This window comes from Centruroides vittatus, unplaced genomic scaffold, assembly GCF_030686945.1.
Source record: "Centruroides vittatus isolate TY-2023 unplaced genomic scaffold, ASM3068694v2 scaffold_752, whole genome shotgun sequence".
Classification (NCBI taxonomy): Eukaryota; Metazoa; Arthropoda; class Arachnida; order Scorpiones; family Buthidae; genus Centruroides; species Centruroides vittatus.
In genome coordinates this window covers 2,069,849-2,087,157 of record NW_027122716.1, presented here as the reverse complement: position 1 = coordinate 2,087,157, position 17,309 = coordinate 2,069,849, and the positions used below count along the sequence as shown (strand labels likewise).

The 17,309-nt window shown below is 28.2% G+C and overlaps 1 protein-coding gene across 3 annotated transcripts in view; it reads left to right on the top strand.

The window, feature by feature from the left end:
- Window positions 1–234: 234 nt before the first annotated feature.
- Window positions 235–17,309, top strand: part of LOC136989690 (LIM domain-binding protein 2-like) — a 118,933-nt gene continuing 101,858 nt past the window's right edge. For 2 of the 3 annotated variants that reach the window (XR_010882944.1, XM_067287909.1), the window contains exon 1: window positions 236–596. The gene's annotated coding sequence lies outside the window, so the exon portion shown is untranslated. Of the gene's footprint in view, window positions 597–17,309 lie in introns of all 3 variants that reach the window. The other variant, XM_067287912.1, reaches the window with a different exon arrangement.

Genomic DNA, 17,309 nt, shown 5'->3' with positions numbered 1-17,309 from the left:
CCTTTACGATAAAATTTCGTGTAGTTTTACGTATAATTACAGTCTCATTTAGTAATGTAATATTGTTATTATTATTATTATTTTTTTAATAGTTGGATTTGCCGAGTGGCTTGGGATCGATTGCCGAACTTTATAAAATTTTGACTTCATGAGTAACTATTTACGATCTCATTATAGTCATATGATGCAGTTTAAAGGTATCAAGCGATCCCAGCACCACCAAACGGAGGCAATTTGACTCGGTGGCGGTGGAGAAAACGTTTACAGACGCCGTATCGGATTCGCTGGACGTAAGCGAGGCGTCTGTTGGCCCCCCGGTCCCTCCTTCTTTCTCTACCCGCCCCGCCATCAACCTCCCCCAAGTTAATGGTCGATACAGGACTGATAGTCGAGGCAGGAAAGCGAGCTGCCTGCCGACGGCACACATAATGTGCTATCGGCTCGCTTCACGTGCAGCTGTCACGTAGATTAGAGTGTGTGCGGTCGGTTTTCCCACAATTCGCTGCGAACACAATGGGACTAGAGTTGAAACAGCGGACGGTATCAGCCAGTGCGACCAAATCGTTGTAGCTAAGCTAAGAAGAATACCATAACCGGTAAGTTTCATGCGTTATATCGATATACCTTAACACAGTTGTTTGATCTGAGGTGAGACATGTCGTCAGATTGCTGTTTGACCCGTCGGCAATCTGAAGCAGGTGTTGACGGTGCGTTTATAGCTCGGTTTAAACATTGATCCTCTACGAGACACTCCCGGTGGTGTCGGTGCTACCGGGACTTTTTTTCTTTTTTCTGGGAGGATTTCAAGTTATTGTTGTAAGATCTCGGGAATTAACTGGCGACTTAAACTAAACTTTACGATCGAAGTTTGCAATGTGCGTACTTTCGACCGAACTGGTGTGACGTCCCGATAAACCAGAGGATAATGTTATGACTACGGCCTTATTTGACTCCGTTGGGATGATGTCAGTTTTATGGATGACTGCTTTCCACCAGGCTTAGGTCAATAGCGAGCGATTAAGCGTCTGGTGGTGCAGAACTTTGTGCTTAATGCGAATAGTTCGAAGACCTACGAATATCTCTTTCCATTATATTCTTATTTAAATGTCTTCTCGGCATTCGGAGAAAAACTTGATCAATTTAGTGTAAGAGCGGAATACGGTTCGTGCTTTTAACAGATTATATTGCTTCAAACCTAATCGCAAATACGACTGATTTATAAATAAAATTATACGGGAAAATTAGAATAATTTTCGAATATATAAAATTTATAAGACGATTTATTTATTGAACTTTGAGCATCGATCTATAGACCAATATCTCATTGTTTCTCCTATTATAATAGTTTAATTGCTCTTAAAGTATTATAAAGAACTAAAACTAGTGTGGGTGTATATATATATATATATATATATATATATATAGGCCTATATATATACTGTAGATACACAATTTATTTAGTTAATGCTGTATAGATTTAGACAATATCCGTCTACTCAGGTGGGTTAGTGAATAGATTGTTTATATAGATTCCTAGGTCTATAAAACTTTATGTAGTTTCCTTTTAATTGTTTGTTTCTACAATAAAAATTAATCGATTTTTTTTATAATTATCTACAATATTTTATGTTACAAGTATAAAGGCAACAATCGTTCTACACTTATAAATTGCAAAATTTAAAATTTAAAACTGTTAATAAGATTCCCTTGATGACCTATAGTTTATATCACTATATTGAGAGATTAAACAATTTAAATTTTTAGTTATAAAAAATTATATACTGTATTTTATATATTAATAGTTAGACATAACTAGAATTTCATTTACTATCTTTAAAGGGCATTAATTTCTACTATTTAAGACCAGAATGTGAATAGAACTAAAAGAATGGGTCATATAGGCTTAAAATATTATATTAAATTGTAAATTTAAACGATATAAAATTATATATTCTTTAAATTGTAACTGTAATTTTGTATAAATTTAAATTTATGAGAACTTTATTATCATTATAACACATATAAAAATTAATTACTAATATTATTTAAAGTTTATAATACACAGAAATTTGAAATTCCCATTAACCAGATATCTTTTATAATTTTATTATTTTAAATTTTATTCATTTATATACTAAAAATTTTTTTTTAAAATTTAAATAAATAATATAAAAGTTAATATAAATAAAGAATTAACTGATTAAATTTCTAGTTAAAAATAGCTTTTTAATATAATGCAAAATATTAAAATATACTAATTTTATTCCAATATTGCGTTCTATATACGTATAATATATATTATAATCAATTTTATTGGCATATTTTTAATCGATAAACGGTATTTTTATACCACAATTTGTTAATAATATCCATCATGCCGAAAGTAAGATACTGACAGTTCTATCTATACTCAAGAGTAGATCAACTTACTAAAAATGTACAGTAAGGTATTATATTACAGGAGAAATATCACATTACGGACTTTAGACGTAAATAAATAAATCATTCCAACTGTACCTAATAAACAACAAGATATGCGCTTTTTGTTAATTTATAACGTTTCTTTACGTTAAAATATTATTAAAATCATTAAATCTGTGGTTTATTATTACAGCAGTTTTATTACATTTAAAAAGTTAGGAGACGAGCTTAAAATATTATTGTTAATATTGATTAAAATGTTAAAAGAAATTATAGTTTCTCACGGTATCCATCTTTAGAAACGAAGATGAACCGACAATGAAAAGAAAGCTGTAAATCTCGTGCTATCGCTTAGACCCTGTGTAAGTGTCCTTGCCCTTCTGACACTCCACATCCCTCACATGACACTTCACCGGTGTCTTCGACTCACCTCTATTTATCTCCGACTCAGACGATTTATCTACTAAAGTAAATTTCTTGCTTTTTTCCCCCTTTCTTTCTTGTTTTTTTCTTCCACCCCTTTTCGTTTTCTGTATATATTTTGTGTTTAAGCATTACTAAAATAATTATACGTAACAGAAATTTTATTATCATCGAGTATGGAAGCGTTAATTTAATCGCCAAGAGTGACTAAAGCCATAAAATAAGCATGATTTAAAACAGAATGAAGTGGAGAAGGCGTTACTTGGAAGAAAAAAATTCGGCTGACTTCTGATGTGCAGGTAAGAGAGGTCAAGGAGATTTGGTAGTGGTCGTAACCCCGTCTATTTGCCGGCAGCTATCGCTGTCGTGACCAAAGCTACTGGGGTTCCGCTTGGTCGGTTATACACAAGTAGAGAAGTTATACGATCCTTGCTGGCTAACGTTGTTGACGTTTCTATGTAGGGATTTTTTTTTTTTTTTTTAATCTTTCTTTCGTTCTATTTCCCTTAAAGACGACAATCATAGAAGATTGCCCGTTCTCTTCTATCCTGTTGCTCGTCCCTCCTATCCCACTCCATCGTGTGTTGTTGACAGCTGTTGCTATTTCATCATAACGAGAGATTCTTAAAGTCGAGCACTTAACTTTAAAAACGTTTTATGATTAAGTTTTTCGTGTCGTATTCTTGTAATTAAACTGAAAGTGTTTATTTTAAAACAGGCTTCGACCCACTCTTAAAAAAAAAAAATGCATATAAACAGTAGACTCTCCTGTCTCGTATGATATTGGATAGTTTGCTTTCGTCGTAAATTGAGAAAAATTTGACAGTTTTTTAAAAAAAATCCCAACTTCAGAATTTAGTGAAAACGTCGATTTATCATAAGGTGAACAAATCGTGACTATAAAGGCAGATGCTTCCTTGCCAGTCGCATGTGTTCGTCGGGATTATGATGTGAGTGAAATTATTGTTTGAGAGCAAACTGGCGTGAATCTATCACGCACACAACTTGCCATTGATTGGATGAACGGTTATAAATCTCGAATTGACCCTTTCTATGGACTTCCAACTGTAATTTAATTGCTAACCATCCTACGAAAGGACAGGATTGTATGATTTTTAAATATTATCTTTAGTAATATTGCTTAAGCAATTTAGAAATTTTTTAACAAATCAGTGTGCAGGAATTGCATTTATTTTGTCGTTTACCTTGTACACGTTATAATTTATTTTATATTTTAATATTTAAATAAATAAATAGAAAAAAGATTTAAAGTACTTACGATATTATCTAAAAATACTTATCTTTTCTTGAATACAAATTATAATCCCATTATAAATTTTCATGGAAATAAAACGTTATTTAAATTACAAAAAGGGAAATATATTTGAAGTTTCAAGGGTTTGGTGACTAAGTTTTATACGTTTTCAATTTTCAAATGTATTAAATATATTTATGAAATGCGTAGAAAATTATCCTTGAATCTGTATGAATAGTCAAGTGCATGGGCTCAGAAAATTTTTCACAGGGACAAATCTTGGAGACAAATAATTATATCAATAAATTTTTATTTAATTATTTAATTTTGGGTTTTTTCTTCACAAGTAGAGTAGCCTAGAGAATAAGCTATGAGATGAATACAAAAAGACAAGCAAAACGTCACGTCGTGTAGGTGTAAGGTTGCATATCTCGATCATTTTTACGATTATAATTTGTAGAATATTTTATTCAATCCCAAGGGAGAGAAAGACCCCATTTGTCTCCTCGGATTCTCATGGTCCAGTTGTATTATAGACCCTATATTATATCATAAAATATGATACCGTTGTACATTACAGTACACGATTTTTAAACGTTAATTTATAAAATTTCTATCTATATAATATGAATTTTAAATTATAGTCTGTGATATACAGTTTTTAAATATTATTTAAGCGTAAATCTCTAAAGTAAATAAGTAAATGCTCATATTATAATGATATCCTAGATATACACACTGGATACATAATTACATTTGTCAAATTATAAAATCTTCACTGTCTATATAATATATTAATTAAATTAGAGCATATAATCGTTGAAAGTTATTTATTTTTCTGGCTTTGAAACATTTTCCGGAAGGAAAAACGAATTTTTATTTCTTGGTGACATTTTAAAGAAATACTTTACAAAAAATAAAATATATAATTCGAAATTCTTTGGTAAAATATTTTATTCTATGTAAACAGTAAGGAATGCAGCAAATCTCTGCGGTTTGCAAATTATTTATGTGTTCCTATCAATATATTCCATTTTTCTGTACTAATTAGAGAGATAGAAAAACCGAGATAGCGAAGCTGGAAGACTTCTTAAGACTTCTTGTTTTTCTTATCGTTTTAAAGTTGTTTTCAAGCCTCGGGCATTAGAAAATTCCGTACATATTTCCTCGTTAGAGTTCAGAAATGAAAACAGAAGTTATCAAAAAATGCAGAAAACAAAATGGAAGTATGATAAAAAGATTTTTAAAGTTGCTAAATCAAGCTGTAAAAAGTCGGGAAATCTTTCGGGCGTCAAACACGAACCTGTTCTGCTTTTCCCTTGTGATTATAGCACCGAGCTTGTGGTTGGCTGATAAAAGCTTCTTCTCTCCAACTTCGCTCGGGTTGCCCTTTTATCACATGGGTTACATAAAGCAGGTTTCACCTATCTTACCCGAGGGGAAAGGGACGATTCACTATCCTACGTTGTGCCTTTTTTTTTTAAATCCTAAAGTTGTAAACGATCGGGAGCCGGAATTCTGAAAATTATAATTATGTTGTTCCACTCTTCATCTATTGTTTTATTCGAAGTATACTTTTATATTCTAAACGGGAATGCATTAAATTAACTTATCGAATGTTGCAATGTATATTAAATTTTCGTAATACTTTTCGGGATTTTAAAATCGTAAAAAAATCCCTTACGAATTTTACGGTGACTCTCGCTGATATTTTACTTTAATACCCGTAAAAGTGATGAGATGCCAATTGATTTGTTTATTTTGAATCAATTCGTATGTGATTAATTAAGTATAAAACACAAAAATTTAATGCTTTTATGGTCATTCGATCAATGCAGTCAATGCAGAACAAGTTTGGTGTTTCGGTAGACTCGGGTATTACTAATAAAAATCCTGCTCGTAAGCGATAAACTCCTGCTCATTTCGAATAATAATGTCAGCAATAAGACATCACCTTCCAACGCATGTTGCTAGAATAATTTAATTGACATTTACAAATGAGAAGATCTCTCACGTTACCTTTACTGCCAGCATAATAACGGCGTTTGTATTTCAAACGCCATTTTTAACGATACATAATAATTTAGCGAATACGTTTTTACATATAAAATGCTTAAATATATAAACTTATATATATATATGTAAGCTGATATACATTTGTAAATAACATCTTATCTATAGATTTTTTCTCGCTATATTAATTTTTATAATTATGTTAATAAATCATAAAGTTATTTATATCAAATTATACAGAAAAGTTGGAAAAAATCGTTCAAAATTTGATACATAAAACACAAAACGTGTGGAATCTTACTGGCCCGTCATAGCTTAGGCATGGGGCCTAGGCAAATTTGAAGTAAGGGGCCTTACGTACAGTCATTTTTCTTCGGGAGAAATTTTTTAAGAAAAATATTTACTTATAGAAGATTGGTTTGTGGCCCCTGCTGGTGGGGGCCCCAGGCAATTGCCCATTTTGCCCACAGGATAACGTGTCACCGTGGGAACTTATGTAATATAAAACTTAAAACAAGCAAAAAGCATTTTAAATTATAGTTCTTCTCAAAAAATTCGATAATTGTCTCCTATATATGTAAATTTCCAGACATTATAATGATAGGTCATTTTTTTTTAGAAGTCGATAGAAGCATATTTAAGTTATGCGGGTAGAAGGAAGGTCTCCTTAACTATAAAGAAGCATTCAGAAGCAACGCTTTTAGAATGTAGTTAAATTAGAAGCTTCACTTACTTTAAAAACGTATGGAGTTGGAGATTTGGTATAACTTTATCTAAACCGGATCTGACCTTATTGGTTGGTTACGGCGGACACCACAAGGCGACAACACATCGCATTTGTCTTCCTTGGCCTCATGCAAGCAAAACGTCAGATAATCTTTTATAGAAAGCCTCAAGCTCTTTTTTTTTAAATCATGGACTGTTTCTGAATTTCATTATCGTTGGAATTCCTTGCTTCTACTTTTATTCTTTCCACAGAATATTATTTTCATATTTCCAAGGATCAAACAAATTTTATGAATTCCAAAACGACAGCATTGTTAACTTTTTCTTTATATTTTTGAATTGCAACAAACTTCTTATGATAAATGCAACGTTGTTCAACAGTAAATTCAAAATTATGTTTATAAGACGACAGAGTTTATTTATTTATTTATTATTTTTCTTTTTATTTCTTGGTCGAGTGAAGAACGTAACAGAAATTTATTTGTTAAGTAAATATTTAAATCACGTTTCCCTACGTTGAATCTAAATATGCTAAATAGCTGAATTTTATTGTAGGATATGTTTTTATTCCCAAGATATTTTATGCATTAATAAAGAATATTATATTATGTAAAAATTGATATATTCGGTGTACTTTATGTCACGGTGTGGGAAGATATTTTATGGATTTTCGATTTTTTATTGATTTCTCTATCGTCTAGAAAGTTAAGCAAATGTGTAATGCTAATTCTGACATTTTTTTTTTTAATTTTTAAAGTTAAAATGATATCTTCTCTGTACTTTTATTTTGGAAAGTGGACGGAAATCAATAAAACTCAATCGACAGAAAGAAACTTGTTTGGTGCATTTAGGTGGCTGGACAAAGGTGGGGTTTTAGTTGTTACACGTGTTTCTTTCAGATGCTCTTCTTCAGCCGGAACGTTTAGTAAGATCGAATAAGTAGATCTACTCTACTGACAAAAAAATATATAAGGATTTCTAACTTAATTGAAGATAGAAAATAATTGGTAGACTTACATTAGCCACGTAATTAATCAAATATTTAATTTATATTGTTTATTTTTAAAATAAATCACGTTTTGTAGATGTTTTAATATCGTAATTCCACTTCTGTTTTTTTATTTTTCTTAATTTAAAAATATATTTTAGTATCATAAAACAGAGATTAATTGCTTTAATGGGTTGTAACGAAGTTATTGTTTTGAAGAGTTTAAAAGATTGAATGTATTTGGAAAAGGGGAAAAAATATAGAATTAATCATTGTTTTTATAACATATTTTCTTTTATTTTAAGAATTTTTATGATTAAAAACGTGTTTATCAAACTTATTCATTTAGGAAATCTGTGATTTGAATGCATTTAGCTTATTAAAAAAAAGAACTTAAGCGAAATATTTAAATTTTGCAATATGCAACGTCAGTATTTTAATAATTTTATAATTACAAGTTTACATGCTCTTTTTTCTTTTTTTCTTTTTTAATTATCCACTCGCGTAGCATGGCTTTCATATGTGAAGGAATTGAAAATCTCTTAAGATTGGTCAAAAATCCAGTTTTTGGCGGATGTAATCTTCGGGTTTCCGGATCGATTAGTTCCCAATTTACAGTGATTCCGAGTTCTATGACTTCTTGGTAAGTCTGTAGAGCAGTTTATTACGTTTCTATTCTTGAAAGTGTCCATTCTTTCAAGTTTCCTACTAAATCCAACTTTTGAGGATCCATCCATCCGATTTCGTGTAATATCTAAGTATTTTCTGTTTATTTAGTTAACGGATATGAAAATAAAAAAAAAGATACATGAAGATGATCCAAGGGCCGTCGAGAGAGGGGAGAACTGGGGATTTTTCCCTATGCTGGGATATTAGGGGGTATCTCTAGTGATTCCTATCCCTTATAATGCTAGATTTGCTAACAGAAAATGAAATCTTTATGCTAAGTTTTATTAATAAACAAATATTTAACGTAATTTACTTGTTTAAAACACAGTAAGTTAGATGGTAAGAAGCGAAAGGAACTCTATTATAAGCTCTCGATGGCTCTATGAAGATCCATGCAACATAGAAGGCACCATAATTATAAGTAACCATTAATTTGTATGGAGTTATTTACTTTGTTTCCATGTATTTTCGATTATTACTCATTTAATTTAGTAAAGTTGTTATTAATTTTAATAATAGAGGAACTTTTACATAATTACGTATCGGAAAATAATTAAATAACGTTATTTATTATACATATTTTAATTATTGCTACATAAGTCAACTGTTATTAATAAAGTTATAAGTATTCTTACATAAGCCATGTACTGTATTTAAATTTTCAAGAAATAAGCTAAGAATATAGAACTTAATGTTAACTTATATAAATGTATTTAACAAATTCAGCTTTATATAATAAAATTGATTAAAATCAATAAAATTCTTTTATTAAAGAAATAATTTTGAAAGGTTTTAATTTTTCACGATTTAAGCTTTATATTATATTAAAAAAAAAAAAAAAAATTATTCAATACGAAATGGACTTTTATACAAAAATATCTGCATTTTAGAATGTAAAATAAATAATAATAATATAAAAAAAATTACTTCTTTAATGCAACTTACACATTATAATGTATTTTTTTTTATCCTTCAAATGTAATTTATTTTTATTTATTTTATGAAAATATTCCTACTTCTAGGAAAAAAAATCCGTTAAAAGCTTTCTTGAAAAACATTAAAATTAAAAAAAATATATATTTTTTATATTATCTTCTTTAAACTTCTCAATATTTTAATCTTTTATTTATTTTAATATAAATAAAAATTTAAGCTTAATATATATATATATATATATATATATATTTAAATTAATGCATTTCTACTGATTTTTTTAAATTTGAAAATCGATATTTTATTTGATAATTATATAAACTTATTTAGTAATTGAGCTGCTATTTATTTATAAATAATTTAATTAATAACACGATTATTTATTTAAATACTGTACAATTAATATTTAAATTAATCTAGTTAAATTTTTATATAAATTATTATTATTATTTTTTAAACTGATCTTATAGTGTATGAAATTCAGAAATTAATTGAAAAAATAAAGTAGAATACGTCTTTCGATGATATAATTTGTGTTTTAACTAAGCCAAAAAAAAAGAATATATTCTAATTATACTGTTAAAATATATTCAATTTAATATATAATACTATAAAATAGCGTTATAATGTAACATATAACAATATAAAATCATACGTTTGGACATTTTTAAGCCTGTATAATTAGCCAAATAATGTCGTAGTTGAGAATTTTTTTAAAGTTTAATGTAATTTTATTTTAAACTTTGATATCGAAATTAAATTTAATAACCATTAGAGAAATTTTCATTAAAATATTGGATGAATAGGGAAATCTGTTAAGTAGATGTAAGCTAAATGAAAATTATTTAAAATATAATTATAATGTCTTATACGCAAACAATAAGAATGAAGCAAAAAGTATATATTAAAAATCTTATGAGAAGTTATAAGAGGTTTTAATGTAGATAATATATATCAGAATTTTCTTGTATTCAATGGCGTGTTATGGCTTCAAGCATTGTTCTTCGAGGGAGTTTTTTTGAGGGAAATATTTTATATTAGTTTGGGGTCCCCAAGTAATTACCCTTTTTGCCCATAGAATAACGTGCCACTATTTATATTTGTATCATTTCTTTGTGAAATTATACTCTAGTTATGTTACTTCTTTGATATACTATACAGTACTGTACATCCATGTATTAATGTTCTATATAAAATATAAGAATATAAGATGGAAACTATATAATTTATCTCAATTAAAACGTATTTATTAAATTTATACAGAATTTTTAACTGAAATCATCACACTTAGACCTTAACTCATGATAACAATTTTCCGTACTAATGCAGCTTTACTTTTTCATTTCCAATTTGTAATACATAGAAATGAATAAATAATATTAAAAATTGTTACTTTTAATAATAATTAATTTTGTAAATTAAATTATTTATTAATATAATTACGTATTATTGTGTCATTTCAAACGTTAAGGCCTATATTGGATGTCATTGGATCCGTAAAAATAATTAAATTAGCGTGAAAAATTATAAAATTGTACTGTTAAAAATCACGTTTTGGGCTTTATATTTGACAATTCTCTTATATATTTTTTTTTTTGTCGGTAGGAAAAATCTATTTTAAATAGACTACTATAAAATCCAGGTGTTTGATTCCAACACGAGTTTCCATCCATAATGGATATCTCTCGTTAATAGTCACCTCCTACTCTTTTCCTAACTATCACTTAAATCTTTGGCAAGCAAGACGGCGAGGCAACATCGAGGCGTCACCATAGCAACTGCTACCACAACCACCCTCCTGGCGTGTGGCGTTGTTAATTGTCTTAATTAATTGTTGACGTCTGGCTTCTAGTAAATCGATGTCAAGGCCAAACGATGCTAGAATGTGCGGCAATTAACAAACTACCTATTAATTATCACACTTACCGTTAAGTGGGACTGGTTTAAACTAGATACGGGATCTGCTGACCCTTCTATCCACGAAGAAAATTCTTGTATTCCCCCCTACTTAAAGGCTTATAATTATAGATTTATTTTAATAACTATATATAGAAATAAAGGAGGAATAGTAACGTGGATGAACTTCATGGTTGTAGTTAGTAGAGCAAAGCGTATCGTTGTAACCCACTAAATAGCATTTAATCTGAACGGTGAATGTACCACCCGCAGCCAACAGATAAGGGCTATCCGAATGGCCAGTTTGCAGTGCATCACGGGATTATTGTTGGACCACGTCAGTTTAAATAGCCTATTGAATGAACCACGTCTCTTGATCTTGATTGAGTTGATGGTAACCGTATCTTTAAATGCTTCTTATACAGGATTTCCTATAGAAGTTTCGATGGATACATTGGAAAAACAAAGTAAAACTTTTATTGCCAAAAAAGTAATTTGTCTGTTAAAAGTTTTACGTTAAAAAAAATAATTTAGTTCTAATTGTATACTTGGAAATTTGTGTTATTTTACGCTGTTAGAATTTAAAATAATATATATAAATTTTTAAGATTTTTGCCATTTCTTTTGGCTTCGTGTGTTGAATCTTAAGTCATATTTCTATCTTAAAATATTTAACTTTTTCTAAGTCTTCAAAGCGAAATATTAGACCAAAAAAAGAAACTTTTCTATAAATAATCTATATATATATATATACTATACGTTTGAACCGAAATTTTATGATTTTTTTTCTTCTTCAGGAGGAGAACATTTTCTTAGAAAACAGCATTTTTTTCGATAAATCCATTCAATAGCAATATTTAACATGTAATGTTGAATGTTCATGAGTATATAAATCATTTTTAGATAGAGAACTATTATAAAAATTCCATGGAAGATCCATTATCGTTCTGTTTGCTATTTTTCTTCAACAGAAACATCTGTTTTACTGTTAAACTGCTGTATTGACGATTTACAGTTATATATGTAATAGTTGATTTATTTTTAGTTTAACAACTTTAACATAAATATATATAGTAAAACCTGTGTAAACCGGAATCGTACGGTACCGAATATTTTTTTTCCGTTTTAGACAGGTTTTTGCGTATACACTTTTTTTAAACAGAATAAATTTGAGTACAAATAATTAAACACAATTACTTCCGATAAACGAAATATTTAAGAATCGGCGTGTTATTTATAATTAAAAATATAAATATTTTATAATAATATAATAAATAAATAAAATATAAGTTAAATATTATATTTTATATTTAAATCACTGAAAAAATATTTCTATCTTTATCTGAAACTTCATTTAAAAGGACTCGCACAATAACAATTACCATTTATTCTAATTCACAGAAGCGTATTCAAGATTGTTTTTCAGGATAATTTGACCTTAGAATTTCTGAAAATTAACATTCTTTAGTTTTCTTATCTGTTTTGAAAACAGTGAAGTCAGTGAACAAGGCACTGAGTACAGGAAATACAACGAAGGAAGTCAAGAAATGACTTCTTATCCGAGAACCTTTCTACTGATGTAACATATAAAAGACAAGTCATATGAACGACAAAAGAATCATTTTTAAACTTAAGTGTTCGTTACAGTGATGTATTATTTGACAAGGAAAGAAAAGATTTTTAACTTAAAGTATCCATTTCGTTACAAAACATCGTATACAATCAGACTTACAATCTTTAACAACGAGTAGCATAGGTCTATAGCAGAGAATGGTATAATGACGCTCGACATAAGTTAAACTCTTTTAAGGTTTATTTTAGACGTTTGCTTTCATTAATTTATACGGAAATAATACTTTTAAAACGTTATTAGTTTTATTAAAATATTGTTTTTTTTCCGGGTAAATTTAGGACGATTTCAAGAAAATTATGTTATACAATACAGTAGACCCCCCATAACACGGTAGATACACGCCGTGCACACGGGCTGTGATTGGCTCATGTATTTAAGTGACTCGTACAACACGGATTCATATAACACGGAATGTATCTACCGTGTTATAGGGGTCTACTGTATATACAAACCTAAAAATAGTGACAGTTGTTCGGAGATGGCCTTTGTTTGGAGGTTACTTTGTATGCGTTTTTATTCAGAACATATCCTGAAAAAGTGGCCGCCGTCTACAGGTGGCCGTTATCGGAGGTTCGATTATATAAAATTTTATTTTAATGAAATAGATCGAAGTGTAAGTTGTAGACAGTTTTACATTAATTCTATTTAAATATCCGAAATAAAATAGGAAAGAATATTCAAAAATGATCAATATTCAGGTACTTACAATTCATTTCCAATTATCTGATGCTAATTTTTGAATCGATAATGATTATAAATTTTCCGAGAAGCTTTACTTCTACCGTTCTCCATTAGATTAAGAACGAAACTAAATGTTATCTAGTTGATGCTATAACGTGATTGTATTTTAACCGAATCATCACACCATATAATCGAGATGTAATTGATCTGAAACGGCAATTTACACGGTTAAGAAGTGTAAATTTAAATTATTATTCGTCACTTTGAATATACGAATAACATTATTGTCCACGATATAAAATATTTTCTATAATAATTAGAAAAGAAATTATTTATTTGATTTATTTTCTGTTTAAATTAATTAATTGTGGATGTATCTGGTATTCTGGGCTTAAATACATGACAATTTTTAATTAAAATAATTAAATAAAAATAATTTAAATAGTATAATAATTTTAAAAAATATATTAAGAACTATTCAATTTAAAATTGTTTAATTCACAGAATAATTTTATAACATATAAACGTTATAGTTTTTTAATAAAATCGAGGGATAAATGTAAAATTAACTGACAATCGAATTAATATTAGCTCACAAGGACTATAAAAGTCAATAAATTTGATTAAATTAAGTCTTTTTTTATGCAATCATTTAATAAAAATCTTCATCTGTATTGAAAGATTCATTAGAAGTAACGAAATTAATACATAAATGTCTCTTATCTACACCTATTTATTATGGGATAGGACATTATAAAACTTGGTAGAAATGGTTTTAAAATGGTTAAATTCTAATTTAGTTATTGAGAATTTGTCATTTCTTTTAATTATCTGGGCAAATTTTTCTCTTTACGATTATATTTCTGGGTGTAATGTTGCACTTTCTCTCTCTTTTATCTCTCTCTCATCTCTCTTCTCTCTTTTGAAATACAGTTTTAATTATTTTTAATACGTTGAAAGTATAACATTATTTCATTTATATTGAAAAATATTAATTATTCAAAGAAATTATTCAAATTTAACAGTAAAAGTTTGAATACCATCAAGTATGTCTACGAAATAAAATGTTATAATCAGTAGTATAGCAAATTTCTGTTTTATTTTCCTAAACTTTAAAGCAGTCATTAGACGAAGATGGACCTACTCACGTTGATACACCATAATTTTTTACTTTTTTCTTTTTTCTATTATGAACTTTATTACAAAAAGTTTTCCCATAAAAGACTGAAAGTGTTATTTCCATCCTAAATTGTTATTTTACTACACACAAAATATCAAATAGATATCCACCATCAAAGTACTGAAATAGGACAGTAATATAAGATATTTTTTCCAAAGGATAATATAGGAACCGTAATTTGAAAAATGTCTTTTCTTTCAAGAATAGAAGCTACTTCCTCGGTCATTCTTGGGGACAAATCGCACTCAATCCATATCATAAACTATGCCCATATCTATCAAATTTATGTGATTCTTTTACTATGCTTTCAATTTAATTAAGTACTTGGATTCGGCCATAGTTTTAAAATTTTGTCAGTACGAAGAACATAGAACTGGCTCTGAAAAATGCCCATATTTTGATATATCAGCTACTCAGATGTTACTAAATAGCTACTTCTATATATATATATATATATGTGTGTATCAGTAGAATACTTTGATACATTATAGCGCTTTAATGGGATTCTAGAAGATGAACTGCTTTAAAAGATGCAAATTGCGTCATACATAATTCAGTCAGATGGCCAATCGTTTCCTTCGTTACTCAGCATCTTTACCTTCATTTAATTGCACTTTATCTGAAAACGGTTTTCGTGTCGACATTAGTAGAGAGTGAAAATATATTAAACTCAACAGAAATTTAAAAAACAGTACCTTAATATCTCAGTATTATTAACTTAAAAAAAAATAAATAATAAATAAATACATGAAAAACTATAAGCCATAACTTCACTTTATATGAAAAATTAATAGATTTATATTTTTAAACCGATAATTCTTTTAAATCTGCCAAAATAATTTAGTAAGAAAATTCCTCTTTGAATTAATTTTAAGACAAAATTTAATTTAGTAATAATATTTTACATTTTAATTAAATTATCTTAAATGTATGAAGGGTTTTTTTTTATAAGAGTAAAAAGTTGTTTAAAAAAATTATATAAATTTTATTATTTATAAAAATTCATTTCTAGACTTGAATTTTTCATTTTTTTTTTATGTCTGACTGATGAGTCCACTATCCTAACAACAATTTAACATTTACTTTTATTGTATTTGCATATGTTACTACAAAAGGAAGTGGAATTATTCTACATAAATATTAAATTTTCTTTCGTGATCAGAGAACTTAAACCCGGCTTCTCTCCTTAGGCGATAATTATTAGTCTGTAGTTGCAAACAATTTTTTCTTGTAATTCAATTAAAGTTGAATTTTCGTTGTAAGTCGTTTTCCCTGTAGCTTCTAAGAAATATTAAATTGATATGAAAATTCGGAATTCTTATTAGAATACGAATAATTGTGTTGATATGAGACGTCGTAATTTAGAATAATAAGAAAACAAATTTGTCGAGGAATAATACTTTTAGTAAAAGTAGTAAATTGATTTTTTTCCCTTTTTTAAAAAATAAAATAAATAAAATATAAAAGGAGAAATAATTGAGATGATACGCAATTGTTTTTCGAATTTACTTAAATTAAAATTTAACGTAGTCTTTTCCGTGTAGAAATTATAAAATGCGAGTGTTTTTTTTTTAAATTAAAATTTTAAAAAATTTCGCAACTACTCATACAAAACGTAACGAATTCATTAATAATTCATTGGAGAAGGTGAAAGCTCAAACATGAAACGTTTAACCCTTCATTAAGGATATTATTCTTTTATGGAATTTATGTATTAACACTGAAATAATATCGTGTAACTTTAAAGAAATATTCAAATATTCTAATATAGAATTTGAATTTATCAGTGATATATTCAAATAATGGTAGACAAAGAACTTGAGAGAAACTCACAATTTGGTACAATGCCCCGTACAATCAATGAACTAAAAGACATCCGATACATTTTCCTATTGAAGGTGTAGATTTCTTATCGTTATTTGAAGACATTTTACGAACCTGAGCTTCATTTCTTGCTATTCTTTTAGAATATTTTCAATAAATTTACTAAATCTTCAACATTTTATTTTTCAGTATTTAAGTTTTTAAACAAATGATGCAGTGGAATGATTAATTGTCTAATGTTTAAGTGATAACATTTTCTAATATTTTATCAGAATTTATTGCCAAATTATTACAGAACTTTCTGTGTAAACCTATAGTTAAAATTATTAATAAGAAATTTGAGAATCTTAATTGCAATTTCGGATAGACCAAAGGATACATTCAAAGGAGAATATTTTTTAAACATTTAACCCACGATGGTAATGTATACAATAATACACACAAAATAATAATATAGTTTATAAAACATGCGATTATAACTTAAATTCTTAATCTCGTATATAAAGTTCTATTGGTGTAATATGATAAATATCATCCAAAAATAGTATTTATTCCTTTTATATTCAACATGGAGACAAATTAGGATCTCATTGCATAGTCTGGGTATAAGAATCCGGTCGTAAAATAGCATTAAAGCTTGCCTCCATAACCCAAATTCCTTCTAAAA